Here is a 23,401-nt window from a genome sequence, read left to right on the forward strand (position 1 = left end):
TTGTTAAGGGAAGAAGCCAGTCTGAAAAAGCTGTGTGAAACTATGGAGACCGTAAAATGATCAGTGGTTGTCAGAGCTGGGAAGGAGAGCGGGAAGGACGACCAGATGGAGCACAAGAGACTTTTAAGGGCAGTGAAACTATTCTGTATGATACTGTAAGGGTGGGCATATGACATTATGCATTTGTCAAAACCCATCAAATATAAAACAAAAGGTGAATCCTAATGTAAACCACGGGCTTTAATTCATAATAATGTAGCAATATCTATTCATTAATTGTAAGAAGGAAAAAAGTCCATTGTGAAGCATTTTTAATACTCCGTTTAGGTTTGGAGTGCTGAACTTTCTGATCCTTCTATTACATACAAAAGGTTGCATTCCTGTAAAATATGTCAAAATTGCCTCTCAGTATATATCCAGTTACTGACACCCATACTCATCTGTCTAAAGTAATGCTACACTCTGTTCAGGATACTCACCTCTGCCTTAGCAGAAATGAGTTTCTTCAGAGGGCTGGGTGGACAGGAGAGTGGTTTTTTAGTGAGACTTACCCAAACCATGTGACTGTCTTCTCAGTGTCACGTAGAAAGAATTTTCAGTCCCTCATGCAAGAGTACAGATTGTTCAGCGTGTTGGTTGGGAGTGCATGGAAATAGGTGTTTTCATGCTGCACTCCCTGAGGCCCCTATGCAGATCCAATTACAGAAAGCCTGGTGGTGGTGGCAGGCTTCAGCAGGCCTCCCTTAGAGTCCTCCTTTGAGAGCACCAGCCAGTGTCCCCACAGGCAGCACATACACAATAATGGCATTGCGGAGGTGCTATGGAGACCAGATTTAAAGGGCCAGATGCTATTAATTATGACTCTTCACCTACCTCATAGGCTGCCAGCAGCAATAGCAGAGGAAGAAGAAACATTAATGGGGCCTGGACTTCCACTTCACAGCAAAGTAGCCCAGGAAGTTTGAGGAGTCTCTCAAAGTCACTGTCAAGTCGTTAAGGACCTGGGTCACCCTGCATCCCCATCTGGGGCTCCTTCTATATCAGTTTTCCTGAAGCTTAGTCCAACTTCTTGAAGTGGGTCAAGAAAACGCTGTTTCCAGAATCAGATATTGCATCTCTAAAACACAAGCTTCACTGATGTCATGGAGTCTATGAGACACAAACTTTATCTCATGTGATGGAATCCGGAATGGTAAGAACAGAGGGAGGGAGCAAGCAGCCCATCAGAGGTCACAAAGCACCTTTGGGTGCCAGGAGTGGTCACTACCAGAGGCTCAGCTTAGGAGGGCAAAACACTTTCCATCTTTGCTCAAATTGCCACATCACCCAGGACAAAGCTGCACGGGTTTCTTTGACTAATGAGAGACCTGTGGCTCCACTGTGTTTTGAAATCGTGCTCTCTAACATGCTCTAAGGAGCAGAGGAGGGCAGTACAAATCGCTGGTCTTTGTTGATTTTCTCTTCTGCAAACAGATCAGCCATCGCTTCACACCCAAGGAAAGAACTGCTGTCCAATGCCAGGCCCAGAACTTCTTGGTTTGTGGCAAGTCTTTGAAAAGATAATTCATTCATTTTAGCTGAAAATACCCCGTGGTGGCATTTTTCTGGTCTCCCTACTAAAAAAGTGAGTATGACACACAAAACATGGTGCATGGCTCTAGCTCTTAATAAATTCCAAGCCTTTTTGACCAAACCATTACTGTGTAATTTCTAGGAGGAAGCTGCTCCGCTAAAAAAAATAAAAATAAAATAAAATAAAATAAAATAAATTTCAGTTATCAGGGTCATATATCTGTTTTTTGTTTCTGTCTTTTTTTTTGAGACGGAGCCTTGCTCTGTCACCCAGGCTGGAGTGCAGTGGCACGATCTCAGCTCACTGCAACCTCCACCTCCCTGATTCAAGCGATTCTCCTGCCTCCGCCTCCTGAGTAGCTGGGACTATAAGCGTGCACCACCATCCCTGGCTAATTTTTTGTATTTTTAGTAGAGATGGGGTTTCACCATGTTGGCCAGGCTGGTCTCGAACTCCTGACAGGGTCATATATCTGTTTAAAAATAAAAAGTATTGTGTTAATGGCATAAAAAACATTTAAGAAATTGAGGAGGTATCACTCGGTGGAGCACATCGAGGCGAGGGGAGCCTTGGAACCTCTGGGACTTTCTTCAGACAGGAAACCATTGGCTAGGAGCTGGGGAGATCGCAGTCTATATTGAAATACCACTGCTAACAGAATAGAAGTTGCCTATGATGAGTGACTTCTCCCTGCCCTCTTTCAATATGAATGTGATTTCTCAGCCATTGTCTTCCTAATAAAAATCCTTAACCTAGAAGTGTTCACTCCTGGCTTCAAAAGGAATAGCCAACCCCTTAGTGCCCAGAATTTTCTATAGGCTATCATTTTTTTTTCACATCTATAGCAATAATTACTATTTATACTGAAGATCCTAAAGAGTTGAAAGATCTTGAAATACAACCAGAATCATGCACAAAAGACTCTGGAATCTGTACTACAGTAGGCAAGCGTGTCACCTGAGAAATCATTAGTCTTGCTCACTCACAGCTCTTGACTCAGCTGTGTGAAGAAAGCATGTTTGGAGCACACGTGTTCACATGGCCCACTCCCTATGTTCATTCAGATGGCATAGAGGTTTGCTATATAGCATATAACTGTCTCCAAAGCATCAGCCAAGAACACTATAGGAGACGCAGCAGTTAGTTAGGAAAATGTTTAATAAAAGTATGATTTTCAAGGGTGTGGGCAAAGTTTAGGGAAACCCTCAGAAAAAGGGCAGTACTTTGGGGCAGTATTAAAAGTATGTTACGCCGGGCACGGTGGCTCAAGCCTGTAATCCCAGCACTTTGGGAGGCCGAGACGGGCGGATCACGAGGTCAGGAGATCGAGACCATCCTGGCTAACACAGTGAAACCCTGTCTCTACTTAAAAATACAAAAAAACTAGCCGGGCGACGAGGCGGGTGCCTGTAGTCCCAGCTACCCGGGAGGCTGAGGCAGGAGAATGGCGTAAACCCAGGAGGCGGAGCTTGCAGTGAGCTGAGATCCGGCCACTGCACTCCAGCCTGGGTGGCAGAGCAAGACTCCGTCTCAAACAATCAATCAATCAATCAATCAATCAATCAATAAAAGTATGTTACTACCCTAGCCTGAAAGCAAGGAGAGAGAGTGATTTTTGGAGCCCAGAGAGGGTGACTGTATGGAATGCGGTTGCCTGATAGGTGCTGTGGTCCTCCGGAGAGGGCTGCAGCCAGCCTGTGGGGACTGGCAGGGAGGAGAGAGGAATCGGTATCCTGACTTGCTACAGTAGGTAGCTGGTCAGGCATGAGCAGAGCAGGAGGGGCCTCCACCTGACCAAGAATGTCAGGCAACCATCAAGTGATGGTCAGGCGGTTGTTAACTGTCTATCTAAAATAATAATTAGTCGCAGTCAGTGCCAGGGAAAGGAAGTCTCCCTACAGATAGAAAAACCTGAAACTGGTGATCATTCGCTTCCTGAAAAGAACTCAGGAGACGGGCGAGTGAGCTCCAGCACGCGCAATAAGAGGCAAAAGGCAGCGCTTAACTGATATAAGACTTTCCAGGGACATTCTGCAGGTAGAGGGAAGAATGCCGCAAGTGAGCAAGAGTACAACTCCGGTAAACATTGCACATGCCCACCTCCCAAGTGCTAGCAGGACACCACACAGACAGGCAGCTCACACCAAAGGAAGAGTCAAGGGAAAAAGGACGCAAGATGCAAGAAGTATGCCAACATATAAAACCCTTAGTGCAAGGTCAAAGGAGACACTGTCCTCCAAGACACCCGCTTGGCCCTCCTCCAGGAATATTGTCTTTTCTTTCCTGCTCTAAAGCTTTTTTGTTTTGTTTTGTTTTGTTTTTGAGAAGGAGTCTCACTCTGTCACCCAAGCTGGAGTGCAGTGGCGTGATCTCAGCTTATTGCAGCCTCCGCCTCCCAGGTTTAAGTGATTCTCCTGCCTCAGCCTCCCGAGTAGCTGGGAGTAGGCGCCCACTACCACGCCCGGCTAATTTTTTGTAGTTTTAGTAGAGACAGAGTTTCACCATGTTAGCTAGGATGGTCTCAATCTCCTGACCTCGTAATCCTCCCGCCTCAGCCTCCCAAAGTGCTGGGATTACAGGTGTGAGCCGCCGCACCCAGCTAGCTCTAAAGCTTTTTAATACCTTCACTCTGCCCTAAAACTTGCCTTGGTGTCTTTTTCTACCTTTCGCCCCTCAGTCGAATTCTTTTATCTGAGGAGGCAAGAACTAAGGTTGCTGCAGACCCGTACAGATTCACTGCTGGTAACCTGGATACCTTCCACCGCCAAGAAACTCACTCTCTCCCTTCCTCTGATTTCTTGCCAATGCCTCTCAAAGGCAGGAGCCCCAGTGATGCCATGAACAGGGATATGCCTCCCAGAAGAAGTGTGGGGAGGTGTGGACAGTGGTCTGCAGGGGCAGGCAGAAGATATCCAGCACCACCTGCAATTTCTTGCTTTCCCTCTTTTGGTCATAGGTTTATAACCTGGCCTGGGCCTCCTCAGAACTCTGAAAAATGTACCTTTTCCACCTCACAAGGCTTAGTTTTGCTTTCTGACAGCAGGAGTGAAGAGAAATGTGAATGGGTTTCATCATGATTTCTGATAAGACATTGTGTTGGCCTTTGAGGTACAGCCACAGATCAGGTAATAACTTGGAAGAACAGCACATAATAATCCCTCGGTCTATTCTTGAGATTTGACTGACAACTGGCCACCTGTAATTATTGGAGCCAGTACAAATTTCACAGTCACTGACTTGAGTGTGCAAAAATATAATTTTCTCTATTCTTTTATAATTGAGCGTAATTTCTGCCTTGAGCCTCCATTCTGCCTCAGAGAAAATTTAATCTAGTCACTTTCAGATAAACTCATTCAAATTCAGTCATTTCTTAGTCAATTCCAGTTTATAATGCAGTCACAATTCAGGTTAAAACTCTTTCTCTCCCTTTTTTTCCCCTCTCTCCCCTCCACTCTGGAATTGAATTTAAGCTCTCAATGACTTATCCAAAAAGTCCACTTCTTGGTCTTCATGTGTCCTGTGTGCCTCTGGGCATCACAGAGATTAGGCGCTCTCTTGAAAGAGGACTGGGTGGTCCACGGAACAGAAAGAGGGGCTCCCCTTTCTTCTCTCCATTGAGAGTGCAGCTCAGTCCCGATCCAGTTCTCATCTTATCCTGGGTTCCCAGTGGCTCACTCTCTCTGCTAAATCGCATTCCACAAGGAAGGCTTTGGGACATTGTGGGTGCCCTCCTGTGCCACTCAGACCTATGGGCAGCAGTCTCTAGTCCTCTTGTGTCTGAACACCAGTCCTCCTCTGCTATATCAAGATGATATGAGGCGGGACATGGTGGCTCATGCCTGTAATCCCAGCACTTTGGGAGACCATGGAGGACGGATCACTTGAGGTGAGGAGTTTGAGACCAGCCTGGCCAATATGGTGAAACTTCGTCTCTATTTAAAATACAAAAAATTAGCCTGGCATGGTGACAGGCACCTGTAATCGCAGTCACTCGGGAGGCTGAGGCTGGAGAATTGCTTGAACCTGGGAGGCGGAGGTTGCAGTGAGCCTACATCACACCACTGCACTCCAGCCTGAGTGACAGAGTGAGACTCTGTCAAAGAAAGAGAGAAAGAGAAAAAGAGAGAGAGAGAGGAAGGAAGGAAGGAAGCATGCCCTCAGAAGAAATCAACCCTGCTGACAGCTTGGACTTCCAGCTTCCAGAACTGGAAAGAAATAAATTTCTGTTGCATACACTACCCAGTTTGTAGTACTTTGTTATGGCATCCCTAGTAAACTAACGCAGATTGTGAGAAAATTAGTCTTTTTACTTAACAATCACACCTTTTGTTTTGTTTTGTTTTTAAGACAGGGTCTCACTATGTCACCAAGGCTGGAGTACAGTGGTATAATCATGATTCACTGCAGCCTCAACCTCCCAGCCTCACGTGATCATCCCACCTCAGCCTTTTAAGTACCTGGGACTACAGGTGTGCACCACCACATCCAGCTAACTTTTTAAATTTTTGTAGAGATGGGGTCTTGCCGTGTTGCCCAGGCTGGTCTTGAACTCCTGGGCTCAGGTGATCCTCCCACCTCAGCCTCCCAAAAGGCTGGCAGCGATTATACACTTGACCCTCTGCTCTCAGCCCATTTTGAGATTCTTTGAAACATTAAAACCAGCTCCAGAAATCCTTAAGAGAGGCCATAATTTACAGTTACCCATCTTGAAATGTGTCCACTGTTTCCTGGTTCAGAGATAAAACTCAATCTAGTCAAGTCATGTTCTCTCATATCATGGGTACTCAACTTTAGAAAATAATAACTTTCTGAAGATAAATTTATCAGGGTATTTACTTCTGAGCTCTCTATTCTGTTCCGTTAGTCTATGTGTGTGTTTTTATGCCAGGACCTTGCTGTTTTAATTACTTTAGCTTTACAGTACATTTTGAAATCAGATAGTGTGTGGTACCTCCAGCTTTTTTCCTTTTACTCAATTGCCTCAGGTATTCAGGGCTTTTTGTGGATCCATATGAATTTTAGGATTGTTTTTTCTATTTCTGTGAAGAATGACATTAGAATTTTGATAGATATTGCATTGAATCTGTAGATGACTTTGGGTAGTATGGACATTTTAATAATATTAATTGTTCTAATCCATGAACACAGAATATCTTTCATTTCTGTCTTCAATTTCTTTCATCAACGTTTTATAGTTTTTGGTGTACAGATCTTTCATCTCCTTGGTTAAATTTATTCCAAAGTATTTTACTTTTTTTGAAGCCATTGTAAGTAGAATTATTTTATTTCTTTTTCTGATAGTTCCTTGTTAGTATATAGAAATCCTATTAATTTTTCTACGTTGATTTTGTATCCTGCAACTTGACTGAATTTATTTATTAACATCAATTGATTCTCTGCAGAAGTGCTAAGAACACACATGTGGAAAAGACAGTTTCTTCAATAGATGATATTGGGAAAGCTGGATATCCACATGCAGAAGGATGAAATTGAACTTTTATCTCACATCATAGATGAAAATCAACTCAAAATGGATTAAAGATTTAAACATAAGGCCTGAAGCTGTAAAACTACTAGAAAGAAATAGGAGAAAGCTTCATAACATTGGTCTGGGCAATGATTTTTTGAATATGACTCCAAAACCACAAGTGACAAAAGCAAAAATAGACAAATGGGTTGCATCAAACTAAGCTTTTGTCCAGCAAAGGGAAAAATTAACAGAGTAAAGAGACTACCTACAGAATGAGAGGAAATGCTGTATTTGCAAACCATACATCTGATAAGGAATATCTAAAATACATAAGGATCTAAAACAACTCAATATTTTAAAAGACTCTATTAAAAAATGGGCATAAGTCTATTCAGGAACAGACATTTCTCAAAGGAAGACATACAAATGGCCAGCAGGCAAATGAAAAGATGTTCAATATCACTAATCATTAGGGAACTGCAAATCGAAACCACAATGAGGTATCACCGCCCACCTGTCAGAATGGCTATTATTAAGACAAAAGATAACAAGTGTTGGTGAGGATGTGGAGAAAAGGGAACCCTGGCACACTGCTAATGGAAATGTAAATTAGTACAGCCATTATAGAAGACAGTATGACGATTTCTCAAAAAATTAAAAAGAGGACTACCGTATGATCCAGCCATCTCTTTACTGGGTATATATCCAAAGGAATTGAAATCAGTCTACCTGACCAGGTGCGGTGGCTCACGCCTGTAATCCAAGAACTTTGGGAGGCTGACGCAGATCACCTAAGGTCAGGAGTTGGAGACCAGCCTGAGCCCATAGCTAAAAGAAAAAAAAAAGAAAGAAAGAAATCAGTATGCCTATTCATTGCAGAATTCTTCACAATAGCCAAGATACAGAATCAACCTAACTGTCCAACACTAGATGAATAGAAAATGTGGTAAATATGCACACTGAAATATTATTTTCACCTTTAAAAAAAAAAGGAAATCCTGTAATTTACGATAACATGGATGAAACTGAAAGACATCAACCTAAGTAAAACAAGCCAGGCACAGAAAGACACATAATGTGTGATCTCACTTATATGTGGAATCTAAAAAATGTCAAATTCTTAGACTAGGCCCGGTGGCTCACTCCTATAATCTGAGCACTTTGGGAGGCTGAGGCGGGTGGATCACCTAAGGTCAGGAGTTCAAGACCAGCCTGGCCAACATGGCAAAACCTGTCTCTACTAAAAATACAAAAATTAGATGATCACAGTGGTGCATATCTGTAATCCCAGCTACTCAGGAGGCTGAGGCAGGAGAACCGCTTGAACCCGGGAGGTGGAGGTTGCAGTGAGCCAAGATCACACCGCTGCACTCCAGCCTGGGTGACAGAGCTGGAGTGAAACTCCATCTCAAAAAAGTCAAACTCATAGAAGCAGGGAGTAGAATGATGGTTGCCAGGGGAACAATGGGGAGATATTGGTCAAAGAGTACAAAGTTTCACCTAGGATGAATAAGTTCAGTAGATCTATTGTACAACCTGCTGACTATAGTTAATAATGTACTGTATAGTTCAGAATTGCTAAGAGGGTAGATCTTAAATGTTCTCACCACAATATGTGAAGTCATGAATATGTTAATTAGCTTGATTTAACCATTTCACAATTATACGTGTATCAGAAGTAGCTACTTACTTCCACAGAGTACAGTATGGAGAGGGGGAAGAGGAAGTTCACAGGGGAGCACCGGGACAAATGCTGCACAGCCAGGGATCAAGGTCAACATCAACAGTCACAAATCACATTGACAGTATGTACCCTTGATATGATGTGATGAAAATGGCATACTACCTCTCTGATCGTCCCCCAAAACCCAGAATCCCCATCTAGTCATGAGAACATCAGACAGATTCTGAGGAACATTCTATAAAATACCTAAACCAGTACTCCTCAAAACAAGGTACCAAAAACAAAGAAAATCTACAAACCGTCACAGCCAAGGGGAGGCTGAGACATGACAGCTAAATATAACGTGGGGCCAGGCATGATGGTGCATGCTTGTAGTCCCAGTACTTTGGGAGGCTGAGGCAGGAGGATGGTTTGAGCCCAGGAGTTTGAGACCAGCCTGGGAAACATGGCAAAACCCTGTCTCTACAAAAAGTACAAAAATTAGCCAGGCGTGATGGTTCACACCTGTAGTCCCAGCTATGTAAAAGGCTGAGGCAGGAGGATCTTCTGAGCCCAGGAGGTGGAGGCTGCAGTGAGCTGAGATGGCGCCACTGCATTCCAGCCTGGGCGACAGAGGGAGACCTTGTCTCAAAAGACTATATGTATATAGATATGTATAATATATGTATATGTGTAATTGTATTATATGCATATAGGTATAATATATAATTACTAACTATACATTATAATTAGCTAAAAAATATACATGTTAGCTAATTAATGTATCCATTACTTCACATATATATAATGTGGTATCCTCAATGGGATCATTGAACAACTACAAAAAATGGACATTAGATAAAAACTAAGGTATGATGGTTAATACTGAGAGTCAACTTGACTGGATTGAAGGGTACAAAGTATTAATCCTGGGTGTGTCCTTGAGGGTGTTGCCAAAGAGATTAACATGTGAGTCAGTGAGCTGGGAAAGGTAGACCCACCCTTAAACTGGGTGGGCACCATCTAATCAGCTGCCAGCCAGGCTAGAATATAAGTAGGCAGAAAAATGTGAAAAGAGAAACTGACCTAGCCTCCCAGCCTACATCTTTCTCCCATGCTGGATGCTTCCTGCCCTCAAACATTGGACTCCAAGTTATTTAATATATATTTTATATATATATATATATGTGACACACACATATATATATATATTCCATTAATTCTGTCCCTCTAGAGAACGCTAATACATAAGGTAATTTGAGTAAGTGTGCACTTTAAAAATTATGAATCAATATCAATTCATTAATTTGTTACATATGGTAACAAATATACCATAGTAATATAAGGTATTACTAACAGTGGCAACTGAAGGTGGGGACAGTATATACAGAAACCTTCTATTTAATTCTTCTGTAAATCTAGAACTATTTTTAAAAAGTAAAGTCTATCAGTGTTTTAAATGTTTACATTCTTTATCTAGGCAATTCAACCTCCCAGAATTTGTTCTGAGAAAATAATCACAAATGTGGGCAAATACTTACCTACAAGAATATTTCAATATTATTTGTAATATATATAAACTAAATGCTCAATAACAGGAGACTGGCCAAATAAATTATTTTTCCTTAATTCAGTGGAATATTGTAGTCATTAAAAATACTGTAAAGAATGTTGGATGATGTAAATTTATGATATATTAAGAGAAAAACTAGGCTACAGATTATATGTACAGCAACATTCTGTCTTTACTGAGACAGAACTAGATAAATAGATAATAGAGACAGACACATTTATTTTTAGTTTCCTTTGAGCTTATCTTTACCTTCTAAATTTTTACATGGTATATACTGCTTTTTATTGTGGTGAAGTATATGTAACATAAAATTTATCATTTTCAGCATTTTAAAGTGTACAATTTCATGGCATTTAGTACATTCACAATGTACCATCATCACAACTGTCTAGTTCCAGAACATTTTCATTGCAACAAAAGGGAACCCCGTATCCATCAAACAGTCACTCCCATTATCCTATCCAGTCCCTGGCAACCACTAATTTGGTTTCTGTCTCTATGAATTTGCCTATTCTGGATATTCTGTATAAATGAAATAATACAACATGTGACCTGTTGTGTCCAGCTGTTCACTTAGCATCATGTTTTCAAGGTTCACTATGTTGTAGCATCTGGCCAATACTTCATTCCTTTTTATGACTGAATAATAGTACATTGTATGGATATACAAATTTTGTTTATCCATTTATCAGCTGGTGAACACATGGTTGTTTCCATTTATATCTATTGTAAATAGTGCTGCTATGAACATTCATATTTAAGTTTCTGTTTGAACATTATTGCTTCTATAATGTAAAAATGCTGTTCTTAAAAGGTAACATCTAAATATACTCACCAAATCCCCCAGTCTATATCAGTGCCGATTCCCTAAGAAATTTCCTAAATTTGTTTACTTGCGTACAAGGACCCAATCTTCCTTTCATTACATTTGTGAAGTTTCTAGCCCCAAATTATCTTTTTTTTTTTTTTTTTTTTTTTTTTTTTTTTTTTTTTTTTTTGAGACGGAGTCTCGCTCTGTCGCCCGGGCTGGAGTGCTGGAGTGCAGTGGCGCGATCTCGGCTCACTGTAAGCTCCGCCTCCCGGGTTTACGCCATTCTCCTGCCTCAGCCTCCCGAGTAGCTGGGACTACGGGCGCCCGCCATCTCGCCCAGCTAATTTTTTGTATTTTTAGTAGAGATGGGGTTTCACCGTGTTAGCCAGGATGGTCTCGATCTCCTGACCTCGTGATCCACCCGTCTCGGCCTCCCAAAGTGCTGGGATTACAGGCTTGAGCCACCGCGCCCGGCCTCAAATTATCTTTTAAAAGTTGAACAATATTTTTCTTAATCTTTTCGATTCACAACACACAAACTTAATTAAACAGGATTTTGTAAGAATTGATATAATATCTGAGATTAGCTCATGTTTTCATTTCCCTTTGGCTAGTTTGGAAGGCAAAGGTGATTTTTACCATTTTATCCATTATTCCTGCAGTTCTATTTACTATTTTGCATCCTAGAGGCAATGAACGATAAGGAAAACAATGTGCATTTAAGTCTCTTGTTGACATGTTAACAGTGTGCTACGTCCAAGCTGATGGTCAGCACTAGAGGTGGACTGGTTCATTCTTTATTTTTGATTGCCTGGAGTTGGGCAAATTCTAGACGTTTCAAGCTATCAAAAGTTAATCATGTGGGGTGGGGCACAGAGGCTCACGCCTGTAATCCCAACACTGGGAGGCTGAGGCAAGTGGATCATTTGAGGTCAGGAGTTCAAGACCAGCCTGGCCAACATGGTGAAACTCCATCTCTACTAAAAATGCAAAAATTAGCTGGGCAGTAATGGTGCACACTTGTAATCCCAGCTACTCGGGAGGCTGAGGCAGAATTGCTTGAGCCTAGCAGGCAGAGGTTGTGGTAAGCCGAGATTGGGCCACTGCACTCCAGGCTGGGTGAGAGAGTAAGGCCCTGACTCAAAAAAAAAAAAAAACTAATCATGTGTGAATCCTGCTCAGCAATGAAAAGGTCTGAACTAATGATGCATACAGTAACATGAATGACCCTCAGTATAACTATGCTGAGAAAAAGAAACTAAACCAAAAAAATAAATCTGTATGAAATTCAAGGCTGAGCACAGCAGCTCATGCCTGTATTCCCAACCCTTTGGGAGGCCAAGGTGGGAGGATCACCAGAGGCCAGGAGTTTGAGACTAGCCTGAACAACATAGCAAGACCTTGTCTCTTTAAAAATTAGCCAGGCATGGTGGAGCATACCTGTGGTCCCAGGTACTCAAGAAGCTGAGGTGGGAGGGTCACTTGAACCCAGGAAGTCAACACTGCACTCCAGCTTGGGTGACCAAGTGAGACCCTTTCTCTACAAAAATAAATTTTTTAAATCCCAAACAATGCCAACTAGTCCATAGTGACAGAAAGAAGATCAACAATTGCCTAGATGGATGAGAAGGGGTATATAGGGAGGAATTACAAAAGGCCATGAGAAAACTTTTGGGGCTAATAGATATGTTTATTATCTTAATTGTGGTGATGGTTTTGAGACAGCCAGGTGGGTGGGGGTCCCTGGAGAAACTCCAACCTGCCTGCCCACTGAGGTGGAGCCTCAGGAAGTTCACGACCTTTGCAACGGGGAGAAGCCTGGTCCCTCCTCTTCCTGTGTGGAACGTGGGATTCAAATGGTGGGCAGGAAGTGCTCTAGCAGGGACTTTGGCCTAGCGAGAGTCTCTGTTTCCCACTTTTCTCCCTTTTTACCCAATAAAACCCTGTCTTACTCAATGGTCTGCAAGCCTGAATTTTCATGGCCGTAGGACAAAGAACCCCGTCTTTAACTGAACTAAGGAAAAGTCCTGCAACAGTTTCATGGATGCATGTGTGTGTGTAAACCCATCAAACTGTATACTTTAAATACATGTGTCAGTTATACCTCACTAACACAAAGAAAAAAAAGCTAATGATGTGAGATGCTCATACAATTATTATTAAACATAGTTTAAATGTATACCTGATATTGGTCCCACTTTTCTATTTATTCGCATTTAATGTCAAAACAACAAACATACAAGGGAAGGGTTATTTGATGTACCTCAGGTTAGAGGCATGTTTGTTCTTGGTGTCTTTATTAGTGGTCTATTTTAAATGTTGACATTGTTGTAAATTAGAATCTGCAGAGATCGACTCCCCGTTCTGCATAAATGCCAAAAGGAAATTAATCTGATCCAAAGATATGTTCCTTTCATAAGGCCGAAGTATTTTAATCACCACCTCCCTGGGTTATTCTTCAGAGTCAGTGTTGGGTAATTTATCTCCTTTAAATATATTATGAATACTTATGGGTTTTTTTAGGGGAGGGGGCCTATTTTTGTCATGGTAATTCTAAATGTATAAATGGGATGTATTTTTTTTAAGTCCTGAGCAAGCAGGAATGAAATTTCCCAGCGATAACGTTATGAAGTTATAAGCAGGGTTATAAGCGGTGGTTGATGTCCCATTCCCCCATTCGGCACAGACAAACCATCCTTATGGATAAATGTAAAGGGGAACTGAATCTGCTATCGGCTCTTCAGTCTAAGAGCAGACTTCAGACTAAGTTACAATACAATTAAATAATAATTTAAATACTGTAACTTTTTCTGAGAAAAATGCACACAATATTTGAGTCGTCTACAATATTTCAAAGACTCTGAGCTAGTCTGACTCTCGTTGCATAACCCCGGGAAATTGTGAAACTCAGTTCTGACTTATGTTCCACTATGATGAATTCATATGACTCAATGTCTTTCCCCAAATTTGCCACACACACAAATGCATACTCACAAATTCATAAACAATAACTAGAGTGAAGAGTCTATTTTGAAAAGTTTGCACAACTAGCAGCCATTATCTTTCCAAAGCCCAGGGTACTGATGGTGGCGGTGGCCTATTTGGAGCAGCCACTGTGGGGATGCCAGCTGCAGTGGGGAAGGTACAGCTGGGGCTATGTGTTCCACAGAGCCAGAGCAGGGTGGGAATAGGTGGGAGTCCCACCCCCGACCGAGTTGGCTGGGCAAGAGCCCCTCACTCCCCAGTGCAGCAGCAGCCACATTGACACAGCTCCAGACCCAGGCATCCCTGTACTCTCAGGGGCATGGGAAGCCCCCTGCCCCCACAGGCTTGGAAGCGCCTGCTTCCACTCCCTGACCTCTCCCAACTCCTGGCACCTGCTCCAATTTCAGAGCCTGAAACTGGGTGCTGCCATGGCCCAGCTAGGTGTGTACACGCTCGGGGGAGCACTGGCATGCCAGACATTCCCCACTGCCTTGGCACCCTCTGAAACTGAGCACCAACGAGCTCAGGAAGGGAGGCCAGGAGGGCTGAGGGAGACTTGATGCAGGCCTGCAGGCGCCCCTTGGTGTGAACAGCCTGGGTGCCATGGAGGGCATGTTGATGGTGGCAGGAGGCAGACAGGTTCCTAGGAGGGAAGAGGTGGGTCCCTGGCGAAGACCCACCTTCAAACCAGGGACAGCCTAGGGGCCAGGCTGCCAGTCCCAGGGGGTGTCCATGACCCAGAGTGAAAATTTATGGTGCTTTTTCCAGGTATGCCCATGGCCACCCATGGACTAATCATCATGCAGTTCCTCCCTTCTAAGCCCATAAAATCCCTGGATTCAGCCACACTTGCATACTGGTCAGGATGATCTGCCTGTGGAAAGGAGCTGCCCACTATGGGTCTCCTCTCCACTGAGAGCTGGACACTCATCAGCATGGCCTGCCTGTGGAAAGGAGCTACTCACTTCGGGTCTCCTCAGAGCTATTCTGTCATTCAATGAAGCTCCTTTCCATCTTGCTCACTCTTCAGTTGCCCACGTGCCTCATTCTTCCTGGACGTGGGACAAGAACTCAGGACCTGCTAGTGGTGGGACAGAAAGAGCTATAACACAAACAGGAATGAAACATGTCCCCTGCTCACCACATTGTGGTGACAAGAAGGAGAGAAGAGCTGTGGACCTTCTGGGAGCCCAGACCTCAGGGCTCCCCGAGTCATGGCTGTGACATGCTATAACTCCCTCTTTGGGGCTTTGTGGTTCCTGGTGTCTCTGAGCTTTCTGGTGTTATTGCATTCCCCATGTGCACATGCTGGTACCCACAGCAGAAGCTGTTTGCAGTATGTCTGGTCCAGCTGCAGCCTTGCACAGAGTTGGCGCCTGTACTGCCACCTGGAGCTGCCTGCCCCACCACAGCTGGCACACCTGGCTGTGTGCAGTGGCTGGACCCTGCACTCGCTCACTCACACACCCGGGCAGGTGTGGGATCTGGGCTGGAAGCAGGAGCTACGCGCAGCCTGACGGGCCAAGTGGGCAAAAGGAGCCCAGCGGGTGTGAGCAAAACCCAAGAAGAGGCACTGCTAGCCACAGAGGTTTCCAGCTGGTAAAGCAACACCCTAAGGATCCCATGACAGTACATACATGTAAAAGTAAATATACAAATAAACAACCAGTCAAAAGTCAAGAAATTCGAGTCTGCTGTTGTTTCCCTACAGGGAATTAGCAAACCATCCCACAGTTCCTAAGGACATTGACACAGTTTTCCCGTATGTTCTTCTGATAACATGGCTGAGCAGTGATCTTACAGTTTGGGAAGAATTCTCAATTAATTCCTTCCCTGTGTGCTGTGTTCTGACTCAAAACCCAGCATTTCTTTCCCCGAGCTATCTTGTCTTCACACCAGAGCTAAGTTCCAGAGGACAGGGACAATCCTCTGTTACAAGTAGAGAGACTCATACCTAGGGGACAAAGGCAAAGATCTGAGGATGTTTCACAGGCCTGGGGAGTAGAAGAAAAGGCAGGAACAAAGAAAGAAAGGGCCCACATTCAACCTGTGGACTCGAGCTTTTCAGGCCGAGTCTTCCTTACAACCACCTCAGCAACCAGCTCCCAGGAACACTCAGCTGAGTTTCACCTTTCCTTTCCTCTTAGTGTGGGATCTTGTCTAATAATGCTAAATTCCATTTGTGGGCATTCAACTTCACAGCCTGCTCATCATGCAGCAATGGGCTACATATAGTGTAATTAAATAAGACATACAAAGTGTTCACAACACAACCTGGCACATTCAATAAATGTGAACATCATCATCAACTCTGAGTCAATGAGATTATTCACATTTTACTTTTTAAAAAATGTTCTGACCTTCATATGTGCATGAATGATCTTTACATTGAGGAAAAATAGTAAACATGTCTTTAAATTTTAAAAATACTCTGATGAAAAACTGCATTAAGCTGCATTAAGATAGTTGGAAGAGCACAAAGGTATTGTTTCCTCTGATTAGCATCTATATTATTTTATTTGAAACCCAATCAATAAATCTGGACCAATAAGGAGACGGAAAAAAGAATTCTATGTTTGTTACAGGGTTTGAGGATTTGGGTTCCTCTAATGACCACTCACAAGGTAGAGATGGCAATCAGACCTTAGGACACCCCACTTTTTCTCTGCTGCTCTGAAAGGCCAAACTACTGTAGAACCACATTTTTAACTACAAGAATGTTAATGGCAGAAGGGACCTTGGGAGTCATCTATTAACAGCCACGGGATTGTGAAAGCCCAGAGTAGGCCCCAATAGATTCCTGCTAGATCTCTTGGAAGATATTTTACAGGAAAGCCCAATATATGAAACAGATAAAGGCGGAGGGCCAGGAGCAGTGGCTTATTCCTGTAATTCCATCACTTTCGGAGATTCAGGCAGGAGGACTGTGAGAGCCTAGGAGCTTGAGAACAGCCTAGACAACATAGCAAGACCCCATCTCTTCAAAAAATAAAAATAAAAATTAGCCAGACATGGTGGCACATGCCTGTAGTCCCAGCTATTTGGGAGGCTAAGGTCACAGGATTGCTTGATCCCAGGATTTTGAGGCTGGATCATGGCACTGCTGCACACCAACCTGCATGACAGAGGCAGACCCCTGACTCAAAAAAAAAAAAAAAAGAAAAGAAAAGGTGCAGGTGATTCATCATGGACCTACCTAGAACTCCTTAAAGCAGAGTCTGAAAACATATTAACATATTTCTGAAAACATATTAACATATTTCAACCTCCTCATTTGAAGTTGTTGTGGTAGACAGCCAGATACAGTAGAAGGTGCTAGAGCTTTGGAGTCAGCCATACCTGAGGTTTAATTTCTAGTTCAGCCACTTTCAAAATGTTGGTCTATTCCACAGACATTGGCTTCTCAATGTGACCTTAATATTCGGTCATCCCCTTCTCCATTCACTGATGCCACCGCGTAGGTATGTATGACCATGTCCATATGCAATTCTGTGAATGACTTCTTCCTGAGAAATATCTGCATGGGAAAGAAGAGTTAGCAAATTCATGTATTGCACTTCAATTTACACCTATAAACTCTTCGCTATTAATCTTTTTGATAAAGAGATAATTGCTTTTATTATATACATCGTGCTTTTTTAAGAACTATAAAACAATTTAATTTGGAAAACGTTTACACTGTGTTAAGTGAACAAGAATAATACAACGGTATGTACATTATGATTAGCGACTATGTACTACATATACAAGTAGAAGAAAAGAGTGGAAGGTAATAAGCAAAACTAAATGATAATGCTTGTAAAATTCAAATATTTTAATGAAACATAAACACCTTTGCTAAAATCAATATTTCTTACTTTAAAATATCTCTGGGAATAGAAAAACACTTCTTGTTTTCTTGCAATAGAGACTTTAATCAGTAGTTAACAGGAAACCACTTTATAAGTCCAATTCCCTGGCCCCACCACCTCTCTGGCAAGGTAGCATGCTGGGAGATGGGCTGGCTGAGGACCAGAGACCAGGAGACCGGGCTGAGGTCAGAGATGACTGAGCATGGGACTCCTTCTGGGATCTAGAACTCAGAGCTAAGGGTATCTCAAAGTCCCCATCCAGAAACAAAATTAAAACCAGTGACCATCCAGCAAAGCCATCAATCTAAAGTGACTTGTCAGGGACAAAGAAGCTTTGGAAGGACAACCCGGAAGACTTCTTTGGGCTGTGGGGCAAAACTGAAGTTGCTTGCCATAGACTGTTGTAGCCTTCCTCCTGTCGAGGCCAGAATCTGATAAGATTTTCAGAATCTGAAAAGTTCAATGTGGTTGAACTTCCAAGCCCAGGTAAAGTTTAAAATGTAGATATCTCATTTTTAAAATGTAGTAGGAATAACACAGACTGAGGAGGAATCAAATAGACCAGGGTTCAAATCCCAGATCTGCCACATGCTAGTTATATGACTTGAGAAAATTATCTAAACTTTTTCAGCCTCAGTTTCCTCATCTGGAAACATGGGTATGGCAGAGGAAGACTACTTGACCCCCCAAACTGGGACTCTTCTTCCACGGTATAGAAATGTTGCTGGTAAACAGCTTTCTTCTTGACTACATTTCCCAGCCCTTTGTGCATCTAAGTAGGGCCATGTGATAAGTCTTGGCCATCAGAATGTAAGCAGAAATGATGGGTGTCAACTCTGGGCAAAGACAGTCAAGGATCTGGCCTACCTTCCCCATACTCTCTTCCCTTTCTGCCCTGTAAGTCATGTATTGAAGATGGTGATGTTGCAAGATGGAAGGGCTTAAATCCCTGAGTCACCATGTGGAGTAGGGCTGTTTAAAAGAATGTCCCAACGTCTACACTGGCATTGTATAAACAATAATAACTCTTACTATGCTAAGTCACTGAAATTTGGGGATTGTTAGTTACAAAAGTTAGCCTACCCTTTTAAGAAAAAAAAACCCTAATTTATATGCAAGAATTGAATCTATTTCAATAAAACACTTTCTCTTATTGCCACACAAAAAAACTAGATAAATGTTTTTCAAGCTTGTGGTACATTTAGGATACTTTGATTCCAAATATACACGACCTCGTGTACATGAAATTTGCTTTGGAGGATCCTTAGAGGCACCTTAAAGGGTTAAGCAGTCAACCTCCATAGGGACAATGTACCTGTGTGATGACCGATTCAGACCACAAGCCACGCACACTAAGAGTCAAGAAAAACAGGCAGGTGTTTCTGCTATGATCACCAAATCAAAAGCTACTTAGGGCAGACTTGGATATCACAGGTTGGTTTCTGATAGAATTGTGTATCCCACGAACAACTCTGGATGGATTGCTCTAAGGCACGTAACAGTAGCCAGATTGGTTCTTTTAATGATAGTTAATGATCCTCCACAGCAAAGCAAGGAAGGCCAGCTTCTGAAAAGACAAATGTAAAGTGAGTGCTTAATGAAGTGCCTGGAACACAAACATGACCTCCTTCCCTGCCAGCTCACCATAATAGATGCGTGTTTATCTCTCTGTTACCTGTTCATCTCACATCTAGACCAGGGAACTGTGTTGCAAAAAGCACTCCTTCAGATATGGAAGACCAGGTATGTCCTAGGTAGGCCTTGACTAGTGGGAAATTTTTCTTAGCTTTTAAGGTACAGGAGAGCCCCTTTGGTGAGACTCATAGAATTTGAGAGGTAAAACATTTCTTAGATTGTTTAAATGACTTTCAGTCTTGGCTCAAAATTGATGTCACACTAGAACCATCTTTGCTGATCAGTTAGTTCAGGGCCACATGAAACAAAATGGCATGGAATTTATTTAACATGCTAAAGGGGAAAGACTAGTACCTTATAAACTAATGTTTAGAATGCTTATATTTTAGATGCCGTGGTTTGAGCTATGATATGGCCTGATCTTTTTTTTCAAGTGACCTTTTGAAGGTGGAGCCTAACTTTCCTCTTCTTGAATATAGACTCTACATAGTGACTGGCTTCTACAGAATAGAATATGGAGGAAGTGAAGGTGACCTTTGAGATTAGGACTTGCTCTGGGGGCAGGCAGTTGCTCTGCTGTAAGAACACTCAAGCAGCTCTACAGAGGGGTCCATATGACATGTAACTGAGGCGTCCTACAAACAGCCTCAGCAAGGAATGGCAGCCTTCATGTGAGTCAGTTATCATAGCCATGTAGATGAGCTATCTTGAAGAGAATCATCCGACCCCAGTCAAGCCTTCAGATGACTGCAATCCTGGCTGACATCTTGGCTGCAAACTCATGAGAGATCCTTTTGAGTTGCCCCCAAATTCCTGACCCACACAAACTGTGAGATATTGTTTGTTATCTGAAGCTGCTAATTTTTGGAGTAGTTATATAAAAAGAGACAACTAACAGAGGGACCCTTTTCCAAGACCAAGGGCATTATAGCTAGGACCCTCTTAGGCACCAAGCAAAGTATACAATACCACATTTTAGTTAGAGGTGTGGGTGCGTGCGTGTGTGCACACAAAGTGCAACATACATAAAGCATGCAACTTCATTGTACAACTCAAGGAATTTTTGCCTATATAGTATATACCCAAATAACTACCACCTAGGTCAATATGTGGAACATTTCCAATACCCTAAAAAATTCCTTCATGTCCACAACCAGTTGATAACTCTTCGCAGAGATCACCATTTTTCTAATTATTTAATATAACTATGGATTACTTGCCTGTTCCCGAACTCCATAAAAATGGAATGTTGCAACCTGCACTCTTTAATGTCTAGCTTCTTTCACTCATCATAATGATTTTAAAATTTATCCTGTTGTTACATGTTTCATTAGTTTGTTCCTTTCATTGTTTGGTAGTATTCCATTGTACAATTACATCAAATTTATCTATTTCCATATTGATAAACATTTGGGTTGTTTCCAATTTGAGGCCATTATGAGTAGAGTTCATAAATTTTCTTATACTCATCTCTTTGCAGACCTTTATGTTCAATACTCTTGGGCAAATTCTTAGGAGTGGAATTGATGGGTCACAGGGTATATTTTTAAATATCAGTTTTCCAAAATAGTTGTACTTTTATATGCCCACTCAAAATAATTTTCATTTGAAGCAAATCCAGTTTAAAAAGAAAGAAAAACAAAAGTTGGTCTTAATGAAAAATGAATGGCAATGAATAAAGAGCTTCCTAAATTATTTGGAATAGTCAAGGAAACTCATATGTAAGGTACAGAGCTATCTGACAGCAAATCCTCCAGGCAAACACTTTGATTTTGATCATTGGTTTGGAAATAATTTTAATCACTTAGATCAAAGTTTTTCACAAAGACGAGTCAAGCAGGGGCCTAAATCCCGAGAGGAGAAAATTTACATAAAGCATCCTCCAGATGAGCTTTTCACTCTGTTAAATGGATGACCCGAAGGGAAAAGAAAGCCTTCCCACGTGGCACCCTTGTTTACCAGGCCAGCCCAGCACTGTGACAAATGAAGCAACGTCTTGATGCCTAACGCAGCTCGCCTGCAGGCACTGAGTTGGGCTTTGTGTTTCCCCTGAGTTCTGCTTCAAATAAACAGATCAGGAAAGTTTATTAATGATGCACTCTGGGGCATCGGGCTGCGATAGGCAGCAGGCGCTGCACACGGCCCCAGTGGCCAGTCTCCAGCTAGCACGAGAGGCAGCTCTAAGTCCTGCCTGTTTCGAAGACATCCTGACACCCACGGTGTTGTTTTCGTTGGTTGTATGGAGTTAAGTAGGAAAAAATGAAGACTGGGAAGCCAGAATAGCAACTCCAATCTCAGCAACTTCAGGGGGATGCTCAGAGATGCTCAATGCAATGTTTTTCTATTTGGAAAATTTCAAAATTGGCAACAACCTAGATGCCCAAAAATAGGAAATGGTTAAATAAAAGCCCCTCTTCTTCCTGCAGACAGTGGGAATCATTGTGTTTGAGAGCAGAGAAATTAAACAATGAGGCCTTAGAAAACTCCTGGGGCAGCAGTGGATTGAGCACAGGGTGGGGGTGGAGGGCAAAAAGAGCACCAGATTCAGAGGGTTCTAAGTGCATCACAGGCAATTATTTCCAGACCGTTCAGCAATAAACCAATGCAAACCAATGAAATTCTTATGACTTTCATCATTATAAGCGCCCTAGCTTCCAGGCGAAAAGAGTAAGAAACTTTTTTTTTTTTTTTTTTTTTTTTTTAAAAGACACAGTCTCACTTCCAAAGTCCAGAATGGCTTACAGTAGCTCTATTATGGCTCACTGCAGCCTCAACTTCCTGGGCTCAGGTGATTCTCCCACCTCGGCCTCCCGAGTAGCTGAGATTACAGGTGTGTGCCAGCATCCCCAGCTAATTTTTTGTATTTTCAGTAGAGACAGTCTCACCATGTTGCCCAGACTGGTCTCAAACTCCTGAGCTCAAATGATCAGCTTGCCTCAACCTTCCAAAGTGCTGAGATTTGTAGGTGTTGAGTCACCACATCTGGCTGAAACTGCATGTTTTTGAATACCTACCATGGGTCAAGCACTTACCAAGTATTAATTGACAATCCCCATAGTGACTCTGTGAAGTACCGTGGTCTTCATTTCAAAGATGAGCTCTGCCTCAGGGAACTTTAAAAACTTTCGGAAGTTTCCCCAACTAACAGGAGAAAGAGTCAGGATTCAAACTCCAGTCTCTCTAGGCCAAGCCCTTGTTCTAGATTTTACTGACAGCAAATAAAATTTAAAATGAGTTTTTCGATGGGCAGCTGCTACCCTTAGCCACAGGCAGGAGCCCGACACTCAGCTTGAGCAGAAAGATGGACTTCCCCTTGAGTTATCCTCCTAATAACGAAATGGCTCTCCACTGCCCAGTTTTAGCTTGTTTTCCTATGAAGAAGGTTGAATAAAAAGCCTCTTCCCATGAAAGCATTGCCTTCCTGAGCATAGTGACCGGCCTTGAGCTTTACACGGCAGTGACTTTTCCTGCTGTCCCCCATCCAAACTGGGGGGATAGCTTTCCTGCTACCTAAACTCAATTTTCTAATGCAAAGGAAAGCAGTCTTGCCTTCTTCATTCACTATCTTATTTAGAGACATTCTCTATCACTAGAGTCCTGGGGTTTTTATAAGCCACACAAACAATAACGCATTACTTCAATTATTGTCTATTACGTTTTGGGGTCTTCTTGATAACAGCAGATTGGAGCACACGTGGCTGGTTTGCCCTTATTAAACCGTGAAGGTCACTTCTCTTCCGGGGCCTGCAATCAATGAGCCCTCTCTTCTCTTCCACAAATGCATCTCTTCCAGAGCCTTTTGCAATTATGGTTCATTTCTCTAGGTTTCATATGGCAGGC

The 23,401-nt window shown here is 42.5% G+C and overlaps 1 protein-coding gene and 1 long non-coding RNA gene across 5 annotated transcripts in view; both read right to left on the reverse strand.

Annotated features, from left to right (window-relative positions):
* CLIP4 (CAP-Gly domain containing linker protein family member 4) overlaps window positions 1–809 on the reverse strand; it is a 105,672-nt gene extending 104,863 nt beyond the window's left edge. For 2 of the 4 annotated variants that reach the window (XM_033176156.1, XM_033176154.1), the window contains exon 1: window positions 552–784. The gene's annotated coding sequence lies outside the window, so the exon portion shown is untranslated. Of the gene's footprint in view, window positions 1–551 lie in introns of all 4 variants that reach the window. The other 2 variants (XM_033176155.1, XM_033176157.1) reach the window with 2 other exon arrangements.
* A 1,175-nt stretch (window positions 810–1,984) lies between these two features.
* LOC117062524 overlaps window positions 1,985–23,401 on the reverse strand; it is a 32,828-nt gene continuing 11,411 nt past the window's right edge. Inside the window, exons 2-3 of the long non-coding RNA XR_004428417.1 lie at window positions 17,415–17,592; window positions 1,985–2,014 (exon numbers count right to left, since the gene is read on the reverse strand). This is a non-coding gene — a long non-coding RNA (uncharacterized LOC117062524). The remainder of the gene's footprint in view (window positions 2,015–17,414; window positions 17,593–23,401) is intronic.

This window comes from Trachypithecus francoisi, unplaced genomic scaffold (genome assembly GCF_009764315.1).
Source record: "Trachypithecus francoisi isolate TF-2019V2 unplaced genomic scaffold, Tfra_2.0 Lachesis_group17, whole genome shotgun sequence".
Classification (NCBI taxonomy): domain Eukaryota; kingdom Metazoa; phylum Chordata; class Mammalia; order Primates; family Cercopithecidae; genus Trachypithecus; species Trachypithecus francoisi.